Raw genomic sequence first — 14,397 nt, 5'->3', positions numbered from 1 at the left:
TTCATTGTTTATCTGTCTGTTTGTTTTCTTTCTCTGAAACAGAGGCTTCACAGGACAGTAAAACATCAAGATTAAAAGATGCATCACTGATCTATAAGATTGATCTCCTATTAGCAGAGAAAAAATTTGAGAACAAACCCATCACAATGTGTAAAGTTTCCTTTAGTTGTTGGTTAGTTGCTCAGTCATGTCCAACTCCTCTAAGACCCCATGGACTGTAGCCTGCCAGCCTCCTCTGTCCATGGGATTTTCCAGGCAAGAATAATGGAGTTGTTTGCCATTTCCTTCCCCACGGGATCTTCCCAAATCAGGGACTGAACCCGCATCTTCTCCATTGCAGGTGGATTCTTTATCACTGAGCCACAAGGGTGGCTTTTTTAAATTAAATAAAAATAATTAAATGCATTTATTAAATTTAATAAATAAAGCCCTTACTTTATTTAATACAGGACAATTGAGTTCCAGCTCTAGAGAAAAAGCTGGAGTAGGATGGTCAGAGCTAATCAGCGTGTGGCTGGGCAGGTCATTCTGACCTGAGAGAATGAGCCATATGAACAATCATAGGCTTGTGTAAAAGCACAAGCATGTCCAAAGAACTCCTCCTTCAAATTGAAGCTTAGTGTTCTAGAAGATGGCCCTGCAAAGCATTTTGGAAAACCAGGTTTGTGGATGTTTCATGTATCAAAGACCCTTTGCCTATCAAGGTAATGTGACCACACAAAAGAAGACAGTCACCTCTCTTGTTTGGAGACTAGAAATTCTAGTTGTGCTTTTTGAGATGGGATTAAATGGAGTTAGATTGTGTCTCTTCATCCCTCAAATCACATAGACTTTATTTTCTCCAGTTTAAGGTATTTGTCCCTTGGAAACATGGATTCGATTATGTTTCTTGCAGTATCTCACAGAAATAAAGGCAACACGTAAGTCTTAAAATTATAATAAAATGTGTGGCTTGGTAGAATTTGCAAAATTTGCATTGTGTATGATAGCACATACAGCATTTACCTTTGTGTGCGTGCTTCATTGCTCAGTCATGTCTGATCCTTTGTGACCCCATGGATTGTAGCCCACCAGGCTACTCAGTGGGATTCTCCAGGCAAAAATACTGGAACGGTTGCCGTTTCCTCCTCCAGGGGATCTTCCCAACCCAGGGATCGAACCTGAATCTCCTGTGGCTCCTGCATTGGCAGGTGGATTCTTTATCACTGAACCACCTGGGAAGCCCAGCGTTCACCTTTGAGGATAGCCGTTTCCCTTATTTTACATATTAAGGAAAGTAGTGGGGATAGAGAATATCATGTGGGTTGTCACCATGAAATGATTACAGTTGGTAAAGGCAGACTTAGAATCCAGGTATTCAGGCTCTAGGCTAATATCCTTTCCTCTAACTCTTAATGGCTGCACCTCAGAAAAATAAACACATTTAGATGTAAGTAGAAGACATAAAGTAAAACTGTCTATTGTTCTGTGATCCAATGAGCCTGCAGCCTCTGCCCCTGCGTTTATTACTCATCTCCAATTCCATTTACAGTACAGTCGTCAGGATTTTTAAGAAGGATCTGAGAAGCCTGGGAGAAGTTGTCAGCTTTTCAGAGCTTCTCTAGTCTATTTCTGAGAATGTGTCTGCCTCTGAATGCAGGTAGCAGAATGCCCCAGTGAGCATGAATAAGAGGCATGGTTTTTCACTGAGATTGCTTAAGTCCACGGTGCCCAGTTCTCTTTCAAGCAATGCTTTGTCAAGCAGTCTGGATAAAACATTAGCTGTAAGGTCATTGGATGTGAGTGTTTCTGTTTGTTCCTTCTTTAAGAAAAGCATAAGATGGAGAGCATAAGATGGACATAACGAGGTGCTATGTCATGAAAATGTGTCAAGCTTTAGAGCATAATCAATATTCTAATTCTTAAAATTATCTTTTGTAACAGGCATTTTCAACCCCCCTTGCATGGTTAAAGAAAGTACCAGTCAAAGAAGAAAAAGAAATAATACAGTAAAAAACAAAGTGCCAGTCTATGTTCGATACAGGATACAGGATGCTTGGGGCTGGTGCATGGGGATGATCTAGAGAGATGATATGGGGTGGGAGGTGGGAGGGGGATTCAGGATTGGGAGCTTGTATACACCCGTGGTGGATTCTTGTCAATGTATGGCAAAAGCAATACAGTATTGTAAAGTAAAATAAAGAAAAAAAATAAAGTTCATCTAAAAAAGAAAAGAACACTTTTAATGTTAGACATGCTAAGAATTTTGCATATATTCTTTCCTGTTCACCAAAACGCTATAAAGCAGTACCAATGTTTTTGTTTGTTTGTTTCATAGGTGAGAATCAATGAGAATCAGATTGATCATATAGCTTACCCAAAGTTACACAGCTAGTAATTATGATGTTGAGATAAAGAGACTGACAACAGCTCCGTGGTCCTCCTACGAGGAATCATTTTGGGAAATTTTCATCACACATAGCCTCATTCCATTCTGTTCATTACCCTGGGGAACAGATACTGGAATCCTATACTTTATACGCTAAGAATCAAAGAAACTAAGGCACATGCTCAAATTCATTGAAGAACTGGCATTCAACATTAAGTGTTCTAAACATCCCATTCCATATTGTTCAACTATACTCAGGTTTCTGCTAAACAAGACAAATTAGGACTGTGATTTTTTTTTTTTAATACTGAAAAACCAGCCATTTATGTTCTTAAGCCTGCATTAGGACAGTGATAAAACCAACACATTTTGCCATTATCATACAGGCTAATTTCATTTCTGCTTTTTAAATTATGGTTTCATTCTTTGTAATAAGCTGTTAAAAGACAGTAGTAAAAGAGCTTGTCCTTATTTAAACATCCAATTGCTTGGGGGTAGAACGAGAAAATATTGCGAAGCAGCAGAGATGGAGGCAAGATGTGGAAGGTACGTGGGCCATAGGACTTTGGAGGGGAGCCTGTGGTCTTGTGGGTCAGATATACTTCCTGTCAAGTGGCACAACCCAATCAAACACATCTCACTTCTCAAAAACCTATGCTTTTTTGAGATCACTAGATCCATTTTCAGAAGTCCTTGGACTTTACCATCCATAAAAAGGTAGTAATTAATATTAGTCACTCAATTGTGTCCAACTCTTTGCAACCCCATGGACTGTAGACCAACAGGCTCCTCTATTCATGGAATTTGCCAGGCAAGAATACTGGAGTGGGTTGCCATTTCCTATTCCAGGGGATCTCTCAGATCCAGGGACTGAACCTGAGTCTCCTGCATTGTAGGCAGATTATTTACTGCCTGCGCCACCAGGGAAGTCCTTTCCATCCATAATTCTTTTCTGTTATTTCTAGCACTAGGTCACTGTTCTTTGAGTCTTGCTGTTTTGTTTTATTTGACTTCTTAGGAGCTAGAATTTTCAGATCACTTCTTAATTTCAATAGAAGTGCTATTTCTGAGACACCTCTTCCAGAGTTTCCTTAGTTATCAAATCTTGTACTATGTAAAAAACATAGTTATCTCCCAAGCTACAGTAGCAGACTTCAGTCATAACACAAGAATCAACAATTAAATTACATTTTTTCAACTTTAATCTGCAACTTTTAGGTAGAATCAGATTTGAAGTCATAAAACCTTGGATTTTGTTGATAATTTTAGCTTAGCAATTTATTGTGTGTATCAATTCAGTTCAGTTCAATCAGTTATGTCTGACTTTTTGCCACCTCATGGAGTCTAGCATGTCAGATTCCATGTCCATCACCAACTCCCAGAACTTACTAAACTCATGTCCTCCGAGTTGGTGATGCCATCCAACCATCTCAACCTGTTTCATTCTTTTCTGTTCATGCCTTCAATCTTTCCAAGCATCAGGGTCTTTTCAAATGAGTCAATTCTTTGCATCAGGTGGGGCCAAAGTATTGGAGTTTCAGCTTCAGCATCAGTTCTTCCAATGAATACCCAGGACTGATCTCCTTTAGGATGGACTGGTTAGATCTCCTTGCTGTCAAGGGACTCTCAAAAGTCTCCAACACCACAGTTCAAAAGCATCAATTCTTTGGTGTTCAGCTTTCTTTATAGTCCAACTCTCACATCCATACATGACCACTGGAAAAACCATAGCCTTGACTAGACAGACCTTTGTGGCAAAGCAATATCTCTGCTTTTTAATATGCTGTCTGGGTTGGTCATAACTTTTCTTCCAAGGAGCAAGTGTCTTTTAATTTCATGGCTGCAGTCACCATCTGCAGTTATTTGGGAAAATAAAGTCAGAAAAATTAAGTCTGTCACTGTTTACACTGTTTCCTCATCTATTTGCCATGTAATGATGGGACCGGATGCCATAATCTTCGTTTTCTGAATGTTGAGCTTTAAGCCAACTTTTTCACTCTCCTCTTTCACTTTCATCAAGAGGATCTTTAGTTCTTCTATTTCTGTCATAAGGGTGGTGTCATCTGCATGTCTGAGGTTATTGATATTTCTCCTGGCAATCTAGATTCCAGCTTATGCTTCATCCAGCCCAGCATTTCTCATGGTGTATTCTGAATATAAGTTAAATAAGCAGTGTGACAATATGCAGCCTCAATATAACCCTTTCCCTATTTGGAACCAGTCTATTACTTCATGTCCTATTCTAACTGTTCCTTCCTGACCTGCATACAGATTTCTCAGGAGGCAGGTCAGGTGGTCTGATATTTCCATCTCTTTAAGAATTTTCCACAGTTTGTTGTGATCCACACAGTCAAAGGCTTTGGCATAGTCAATAAAGCAGAAGTAGATGTTTCCCTGGAACTCTCTTGCTTTTCGATGATCCAGTGGATGTTGACAATTTGATCTCTGTTTCCTCTCCCTTTTCTAAATCCAGCTTGAACATCTGGAAGTTCATGGTTCACGTATTGCTGAAACCTGGCTTGGAGAATTTTGAGCATTACTTTGCTAGCGTGTGTGATGAGAGCAATTGTGTAGTAGTTTGAACAGTCTTTGGCATTGCCTTTCTTTGGGATTGGAATGAAAACTGACCTTTTCCAGTGGTCACTGCTGAGTTTTCCAAATTTGCTGGCTTATTGAGTGCAGCACTTTCACAGCATTATCTTTTAGGATTTGAAATAGCTCAACTGGAATTCTGTGTCCTCCACTAGCTTTGTTTGTAGTGATGGTTCCTAAGGCCCACTTGACGTCATGTTCCAGGATGTCTGGCTCTAGGTTGGTGATCACAACATCGTGATTATTGGGGTCCTGAAGATCTTTTTTTAATAATTATTCTCTGTATTCTTATCACCTCTTCTTAATATCTTATGCTTCTGTTAGGTCCATATGATTTCTCTTTTTTATTGTGCCCATCTTTGCATGAAAATTTCCCTTGCTATCTCTTATTTTCTTGAAGAAATCTTTAGGTGTTCCCATTCTATTTTTTCCCTCTATTTCTTTGCACTGATCACTGAGGAAGGCTTTCTTATCTCTCCTTGGTATTCTTTGGACTTCTGCATTCAAATGGGCATGTCTTTCCTTTTATCCTTTGGCTATTGTGTGTATAGCCATTGTTATGAGTTGAGCTTTCTGAAGCCATGAAATTAAAAGATGCTTGGACCTTGGAAGAAAAGTTGTGACCAACCTAGACAGCATTATTATTATACAGAGTGAAGTAAGCCAGCAAGAAAAACACCAATACAGTATACTAACGCATATATATGGAATCTAGAAAGATGGTAATGATAACCCTGTATGCGAGACAGCAAAAGAGACGCAGAATAGTCTTTTGGACTCTGTGGGAGAGGGCGAGGGTTGGATGATTTGGGAGAATGGTATTGAAACATGTATAATATCATATGAGAAATGAATCGCCAGTCCAGGTTCGATACATGATACAGGATGCTCAGGGCTGGTGCACTGGGATGACCCAGAGGGATGGTACGGGGAGGGAAGTGGGAGGGGGGTTCAAGATGGGGAACACGTATACACCTGTGGCAGATTCATGTCGATGTATGGCAAAACCAATACACATTGTAAAGCAAAAAATAAATAAATAAAAATTTTTAAAAATATATAAATAAAATTAAAGAAACAGCAGAGACATTACTTTGCTGACAAAGGTTCGTCTAGTTAAAGCTATGGTTTTCCAGGAGTCCTGTGTGGATGTGAGAGTTGGATGATAAAGAAAGCTAAGTACCGAAGAATTGATGCTTTTGAACTGTGGTGCTGGAGAAGACTCTTGAGAGTCCATTGGACTGCAAGGAGATCAAACCAGTCAATCCTAAAGGAAACCAATCCTGAATATTCATTGGAAAGACTGATGCTGAAGCTGCAACTCCAACACTCTAGCCACCTAATGTGAAGAACTGACTCATTGGGAAAGACCTTGATGCTGGGCATGATTGAAGGCAGGAGGAGAAGAGGATGACAGAGGATGAGATGGTTAGATGGCATCACTGATTAGATGGACATGAGTTTGAGCAGGCTCCAGAAATTGGTGATGGACAAGGAAGATTGGTGTGCTGCAGTCCGTGGGGTTGCAGAGTCAAACATGACTGAGTGACTGAACTGAACTGAACTGGAATTTTCTGGATATTAAGGGCAATCATTCCTTCACTTATTCCGTCATTCATTCACTATCTATTTAGTAACTGTGTATTGAGGGTTTACAAAATATCAAATGTTTTGTCAACTGTTGGCAATGATACAGGTTGCAATGCTTTCATTTTTATTCTCAAGGAGTAAGAGTGCATAATTTATTGGGAGAGCGTGAAGTGCACAACTAACAGTTGTCATGATAGCTGCTCAAAGGATGTATATATAGAAGCTTCAAAACATCAGCAGGTGAGGGGAGGGTTTGGCATCTGATTCTGGTTAAGTGTTGAGTGGTGAGAAGGAAATGGAAGAATAAAGATATTTTTCCTGAGGAAGTGAAAATTAATCAATGACTTAATGAATGAATACAAGTAAGCCAAATGAAAAGAGGATCAGGGCAGGGACGTAAGAGACATAGGTATGACTGAAGATACATACCCAGGGCACCGTGTGAAATGCTAATAAGGGCTTAGTACTTTGACTCTCTTTGATTCTAAATGAAACAATGAAAAAAGCCAATTTGACCTCCAAACCTGCCTTTGGTTGCGTGTAACCAAATCTATTACTTTTTCAGTGTTAAGACTGAATCTTCACAGCTTCCCAGACATAGGAGCTGCTCTTTGAAGTACACAAAAGATAAGATCCTATGGGGACAAGACTTTCTGAACACAGAGAGATTAATTTACACCACCACAAAATAAAATCAACCTGCTGCTAATCAAAGTTCCAAATCCTATTTTCCAGGGCATTTCACAGGAGGATTTTCCCACCATGGAAAAAAATATAAAAAGATGTAGAAAAATCACTCTTGTACCACTTTGGGATGAAAATAAACAGCGGAGTCATGCTCTGATGAGAAAGTTAGCAGGTTGCCATTGATATGTCTCCATAGAGGAGGAAAGGTAGCATTTCAAAGAGACAAAATGCTGTCTCAATTAAGCAACTTAATCGATTTATGTGTTTATTTTCACACACCTAATATGAGTACACTGTCCTGCTGGTGACTGAGGCTTGATTCCACATAACCTACTTAGATTAAAGAAGAACATGGTGTAAAGAAAAGAAGATGAGTGTTTGACTTCATTCTGACCATGCCACTTGGATGGCAGGACCTTAGGCAGTATTTCACCCCCTTCCTCATGGATTCAAAGCTACTAATAGTATCAGCTTAGGCCCCAGTGTTTTTGATAACCACAAATGGAGCAAGAGATACACAATTAGTTTGGATGAAGTAATGCAAAATGATTGTAGGATATCAATACAATTAAACTTGGGAAATATTCTGATGATGAATTCGTTTTGAATTAAATTCATTTTTGTTAAACTTTTCCTAACCCCATAACCTGCATTTACAGGGCTAGGAATTCAACAAACATGTATATGTGATTCTTGCTCTTCATCAGTTTGGCCATTTTAAAAGCAAAGTGCCACAGACTGGTGGTTTAAACAATAGACTTATTCTCACAGTTCTTAAATCTGGGAAGTTCAAGGTCAAGGTGCTGGCCAATCTAGTGTCTGTTGACACTATTCCCATTTCCCAGGGAGCTACTTTCTTTCTGTAGCCTCAGATGTCGGAGAGAAGTATCACCTCTCTCATATCTCTTCTTGTTAGAGCTCTAATCCCTCATGGCAGTTCTCAGGGGGCTCAGTGGTAAAGAATCCACCTGCCAAAGCAGGAGTCACAGGAGACACAGGTTCAATCCCTGGGTTGAGAAGATCCCCTGGAGGAGAAAATGGCAACTTGCTCCAGTATTCTTGCCTGGAGAATTCCATGGATAGAACAGATAAGTCTGGCAGGCTATAGTCCATGGGGTCTCAAAGAGTCAGACACAAGTAAGTGACTGAGCACACACACACACACACACACTCTCACACACACTCACACACACACACACACACAATCCTTCATGAGGGCTCTACCTCCATGACCTAATTACCTCCCAAAGTCCCGACTTCCAAATGCCATTACATTAAAGATTAAGGCTTTACTATGTAAGAGAAGAGGAGATGCAAATATTTCATTCATAGTACCTGCTTTTAATTTATGAGTAATTTATATTGTTGTATCATCTTTCAGATTTATTTTCAGTCTTTTGTTTGGGAACTTGATCTCGATTCACCTCTGCAGACCTCCCCATCCTACTCCTTTCTCTGTTTTCAAATGATTAATCTCAGAAAGCATTCATCAATATGACACCATAGTATAGTTTTTGACAAATAAATTAATGAACAGATGAATACAATCCAAAGTCTGCCTTTTTTGGAAGAAGTCTTATCTGTAGCATCTTACAGGGGAGCCCTTCAGGAGGAAAATCGAACTCTCTATCTAATATAGATCTTGATAGCAAGTGGATACTCATGTAATGTGGGTCACTGTCTCTCACTTCTTTTCACTGTCTCCACACTCATCCTTAAGTTTGAGGACACAGTTTGGGAGATTTGGAACTTTGATCTTTTTGCATTGAGTCCTAAGTCCTAATCTGCCTCTTGCTTATTTATTTATTTTTTTTTTAGAAATTGATTAAGATTACTAACATACATTAACTGGCATACATCAAATAGTAATCAGAAAGCCCCCAAACACTGAAATGGGTTTCTATAGTGGGGATGTAATACTGGTGGAAGGAGTAAAGAGATCAATTTTATTTTGCTATTTATGCTTGGTCCTTAGTTCCCTAATATCAGAGTGTCTCCAGGCTTCCTTGGTGACTCAGATGGTAGACAATCTGCCTGCAATGCAGGAGATCCGGGTTCAATCCCTGGGTTGGGAAGATCCTCTAGAGAAGGAAATGGCAACCCACTCCAGTATTCTTGCCTGGAAAATCCTTTGGACAGAGGAGCTGGGATGGCTACAATACACAGGGTTGCAAAGAGTCGGACACTACTGAGAAACTAACACTTTCCACTTTTCTTCCAGGCTGAGTTGGCTTTTCATTAGCTGGAAGCAGAAGCCTGTCTTTTGTTGCCATGGCAGCATTTCTGAAAGAGGGTTCTATGGAATAAGGGAGAATAATCCAGTATTCTCTAAGACTTTCCAATAAAGAAGAGTCTGGAAGACAGTAAATCCAAGCCCTTTATCCTGAATCTTCTGCCCTGAAGCTGTTCCATGTTATGGAAGCTCTGGTCCTGTTTTTTCAGCATCCTACCTGTCTCCTGGCAGGGATCACATAGAAGGAGGGGATGGTGATTGGACTACTGAAAGCTGTTGAATGGATCATTCATGGGAGGATGTGGCCTTGGCTTTCACCTGAAAAGAATGGATTCTACTGGACCTTTCTCAGAAGAACCTGCAAAGAGATAATGTAATGGTAAAATGAAGGCAATTTTTCTCATTGAGGGATCCCTGTGCAAACCTGCGAGCCCTTCAAATCAGCACCCACAGACATACCAGACATAGCAAAAAGAGGATTTTGACAGAGCACTTGTTAAAATTGAGGGATGATTTTGAAAACTGGAGAAAACTCTTACACAGGACATGCTTGAGATGGCACAATCCAATGTCATAAAACAACCATTAAAAAAAAAGAATATATATGCAGTTGAAACTAATCTTTATCCTGTCGTACTCCTATTAATTCCTCCACCAAGATAATCAAAGATCTTAAGGTAGGGTCAACTATCTCAATTTTTTATTTTCCAGTCACGTATAGATATCTCTGTATGTACCTACATTATATACAACCTTACATTACTTTGCGCACTTTTAAGGTATATGGTGTGTTTCAAGATAAGAACTGAAAATTATGAGTTAAATAAGTTTGGGAAATACTGCAAGATTTCTGCAAGATTTTTTAGAAGCTTAAAGATCATTATGATTTGCAGTATTTATAAATCTCACTTGACCAGATTGAAAGCAACAGTAGCAACATAGTAACAACAACAAAGAAATTAGTGAGTCTCTCTGCAGCTCAGTGTCCAGGGGAATGATTTTTGAATGAATATAAAACCTTAAGCAGAAGGTACAAAGGGATCCTTGCAGAGTCTGCACTGCACCCCAGGATGAGAAAGCTGCAGGCCTCACAGACAAAGCAAGGCTCAGGTTCAGCTCAAGCGTGCTGCTGAGCTGTCCTTGTCATGCTCCCTCAGGAGCCTCAGTGTGGCAACAGGCATCTGTGTGACCTGGGGGTCCCTTGACATCTGGCAGCAGCAGCAGGACCAGCCCCAGTAGAATAAGATGCCCAGCTCCAATCTGATAGGATGGCTGTAAAAGTGAAATCAATGGAAGCTCATGACAGCATCCTGTGAGCTGCAAAATGCCAACTTGGCACACCACCACTGCTCTAGGCAGTGCCAATCGCTGTGCTAGGTGTCACTGACACAGGAGAAAAGTTTGAAACATCCACAGCAGGCAGTTCTTGAGCAGTTACAGCAAGAGTTGTGCTGTGCTGACAAGTTCTTAATGTTCTCTGTGTCCTCTTTTTTCCTATTTTTTTAAAAATGTTATTATTTGCTTTTACTATGTTGCATTGGTTTCTGTCATACAACAATGCAGATCAGCCATAATGACACAGACATCCCCTCTCTCCTTAGGCTCGCTCCACTCCCCACGTCCCATCCCTCTGTGCCATCACAGAGCACCAGACTGAGCTCCTTGTGTTACACATCAACTTCTCACCGGCTATCCATCTTACACCCAACAGTGTACATATATTTATGTTGCTTTCTCCAGTAGTTCCCCTCTCCCCTCCCGCACTATCTAGAAAAATTATATTGGTGAACCTATTTGCAGGGAAGGAATGGAGACACAAACGTACAGAATAGACATTCTAATACTATTTTTATTGGCACAATTATTTAATACTGTTATTCATGAGTGGGAGAACTGAGCTGCACCCTCAAGCAATCAGACTCCCAGCTTAGCACTTATCCTCCTTACTAATCACACCATGAGCCTCTGAAAGGCATGCCATTGCTCTTGGTTTAAGAATGAGGGAATTGACTCTTATGGAACATCTGTAATTTTCATAAGGTTGTGCCACTGTCTAAAAGCAGAGCTGTCTTTCCAGGACAGAGTGATGCTTCAGGTGGAAATTGCTGAAGCAGCAAGTGCCATGGCCACGCCCAAACCCCATCCCAACCATGCTGTCTGCAGGTTTACATTTAGAGATAAATCCCTACCACTTAGGGTGGCCTGGCACAATTGGCCGGATCATCAATTTGACTAGGTAGAATGAAATTCTTTTGAAAATAGTAAGCAATATTGAAACAATTGTCATGTTTTATATTTATATAGTCAATTACACATTTGCGAAGAGGCTTCCATATCGATTTTTCCACATGCTTTGGACTCCCAAGGACTTCCCTGGTGGCTCAGACGGTAAAGCGTCTGTCTACAATGTGAGAGACCTGGGTTCCATCTGGGGTCAGGAAGATCCGCTGGAGAAGGAAATGGCAATCCACTCCAGTACTCTTGCCTGGAAAATCCCATGGACAGAGGAGCCTGGTAGGCTACAGTCCATGGGGTCACAAAGAGTGGGACACGACTGAGCGACTTCACTTTCCTTTGGCCTCCCAATACTTGCAGAGAGTAGGTAGTTGCCTTTCAAAAGTACACCAGATTTATGTCTATTCTGCTTGAATCTCAGTTCAGCTATTTAACAACAGTGTGATCATAAAGAACTTCCACGGTAAGTTCTTCCAAGGTAACTCTCCAGTAGCAGAGTCAACCTGCCAGTGCAGGAGGTGTGGGTTTGATCCCTGGGTCAGTAAGTTTCCCTGGAGAAGGAAATGGCAGCCAACTGTGGTATTTTTGACTGAGAAATCCCACAGACAGAGAAGGCTGGTGGGCTACAGCTTATGGGGTTGCAAAGAGTCAGAACAACTAAACAACAGAAAAACAAGCATCTTAAATCCCTCCAGTCTAAGACTCTCCTCAAAAAAATAATGTTAATGTGACCAGCTATAGTGGTGAGTAATAAATTAGTATTTGCTGACTGCCCTTTCCACCTGCAAGGCAGGAGACCCTGGTTCAATTGTGCAATTGTGCGGTAGTTTGAGCATTCTTTGGCATTGCGTTTCTTTGGCATTGGAATGAAAATTGATCTTTTCCAGTCCTGTGGCCACTGCTGAGTTTCCCATATTTGCCGGCATATTGAGTGCAGCAGTTTCACAGGGTCATCTTTCAGGATTTGAAACAGATTAACTGGAATTCCATCACATCTACTAGCTTTGTTCCTAGTGATGCTTCTAAGGCCCACTTGACTTCACATTCCAAGATGTCTGGCTCTAGGTGAGTGATCACACCATCACGATTATCTTGGTCGTGAAAATCTTTTTTGTAGAGTTCTTCTGTGTATTCTTGCCGCCTCTTCTTAATATCTTGTGCTTTTGTTAAGTCAATACAATTTCCGTCCTTTATTGAGCCCATCCTTGCATGAAACGTTCCCTTGGTATCTCTAATTTTCCTGAAGTGATCTCTAGTCTTTTCCATTCTGTTGTTTTCCTCTATTTATTTGCATTGATCGCTGAAGAAGGCTTTCTTATCTCTTCTTGCTATTCTCTGGAACTTTGCATTCAGATGTTATATATCTTTCCTTTTCTCCTTTGCTTTTCGTTTCTCTTTTCACAGCTATTTGTACAGCCTCCCAAGACAGCCATTTTGCTTTTTTGTATTTCTTTTCCATGGGGATGGTCTTGATCCCTGTCTCCTGTACACTATCATGAACCTCCGTCCATAGTTCACAGGCACTCTGTCTATCAGATCTAGTCCCTTAAATCTATTTCTCACTTCCACTGTATAATCATGAGGAAATTGATTTCGGTCATACCTGAATGGTCTAGTAGTTTTCCCTACTTTTTTCAATTTAAGTCTGAATTTGGCAATAAGGAGTTCATGATCTGAGCCACAGTCAGCTCCCAATCTTGTTTTTGTTGACTGTATAGAACTTCTCCATCTTTGACTGGAAAGAATATAATCAATCTGATTTCAGTGTTGACCATCTGGTGATGTCCATGTGTAGAGTCTTCTCTTGTATTGTCGGGAGAGGGTATTTGCCATTACTATTGTGTCCTCTTGGGAAAACTCTATTAGTCTTTGCCTTGCTTCATACCTTCAGTTCAGTTCAGTTCAGTTCAGTTACTCAGTCGTGTCTGATTCTTTGCAACCCCAAGAATCGCAGTATGCCAGGCCTCCCTGTCCATCACCCACTCCCAGAGTTCACTCAGATTCACGTCTATCGAGTCAGTGATGCCATCCAGCCATCTCATCCTCTGTCATCCCCTTCTCCTCCTGCCCCCAATCCCTCCCAGCCTCAAAGTCTTTTCCAATGAGTCAACTCTTCCCATGAGGTGGCCAAAGTACTGGAGTTTCAGCTTCAACATCAGTCCTTCCAAAAAACCCAGGGCTGATCTCCTTCAGGATGGACTGGTTGGATCTCCTTGCAGTCCAAGGGACTCTCAAGAGTCTTCTCCAATACCACAGTTCAAAAGCATCATTTCTTCAGTGCTCAGCCTTCTTCACAGTCCAACTCTCACATCCATACATGACTACTGGAAAAACCATAGCCTTGACTAGACGGACTTTAGTCAGCAAAGTAACGTCTCTGCTTTTGAATATGCTATCTAGGTTGTTCATAACTTTTCTTCCAAGGAGTAAGAGTCTTTTAATTTCATGGCTGCAGTCACCATCTGCAGTGATTTTGGAGCCCCCAAAAATAAATTTGACACTGTTTCCACTGTTTTCCCATCTATTTCCCATGAAGTGATGGGACTGGATGCCATGATCTTCCTTTTCGGAATGTTGAGCTTTAAGCCAACTTTTTCACTCTTCTCTTTCACTTTCATCAAGAGGCTTTTTAGTTCCTCTTCACGTTCTGCCATAAGGGTGTTGTCATCTGCATATGTGAGGTTATTGAGAT

The sequence above is a fragment of the Ovis aries genome, chromosome 6 (assembly GCF_016772045.2).
Source record: "Ovis aries strain OAR_USU_Benz2616 breed Rambouillet chromosome 6, ARS-UI_Ramb_v3.0, whole genome shotgun sequence".
In the NCBI taxonomy this organism is placed as follows: domain Eukaryota; kingdom Metazoa; phylum Chordata; class Mammalia; order Artiodactyla; family Bovidae; genus Ovis; species Ovis aries.
This window is presented reverse-complemented; position numbering follows the sequence as displayed.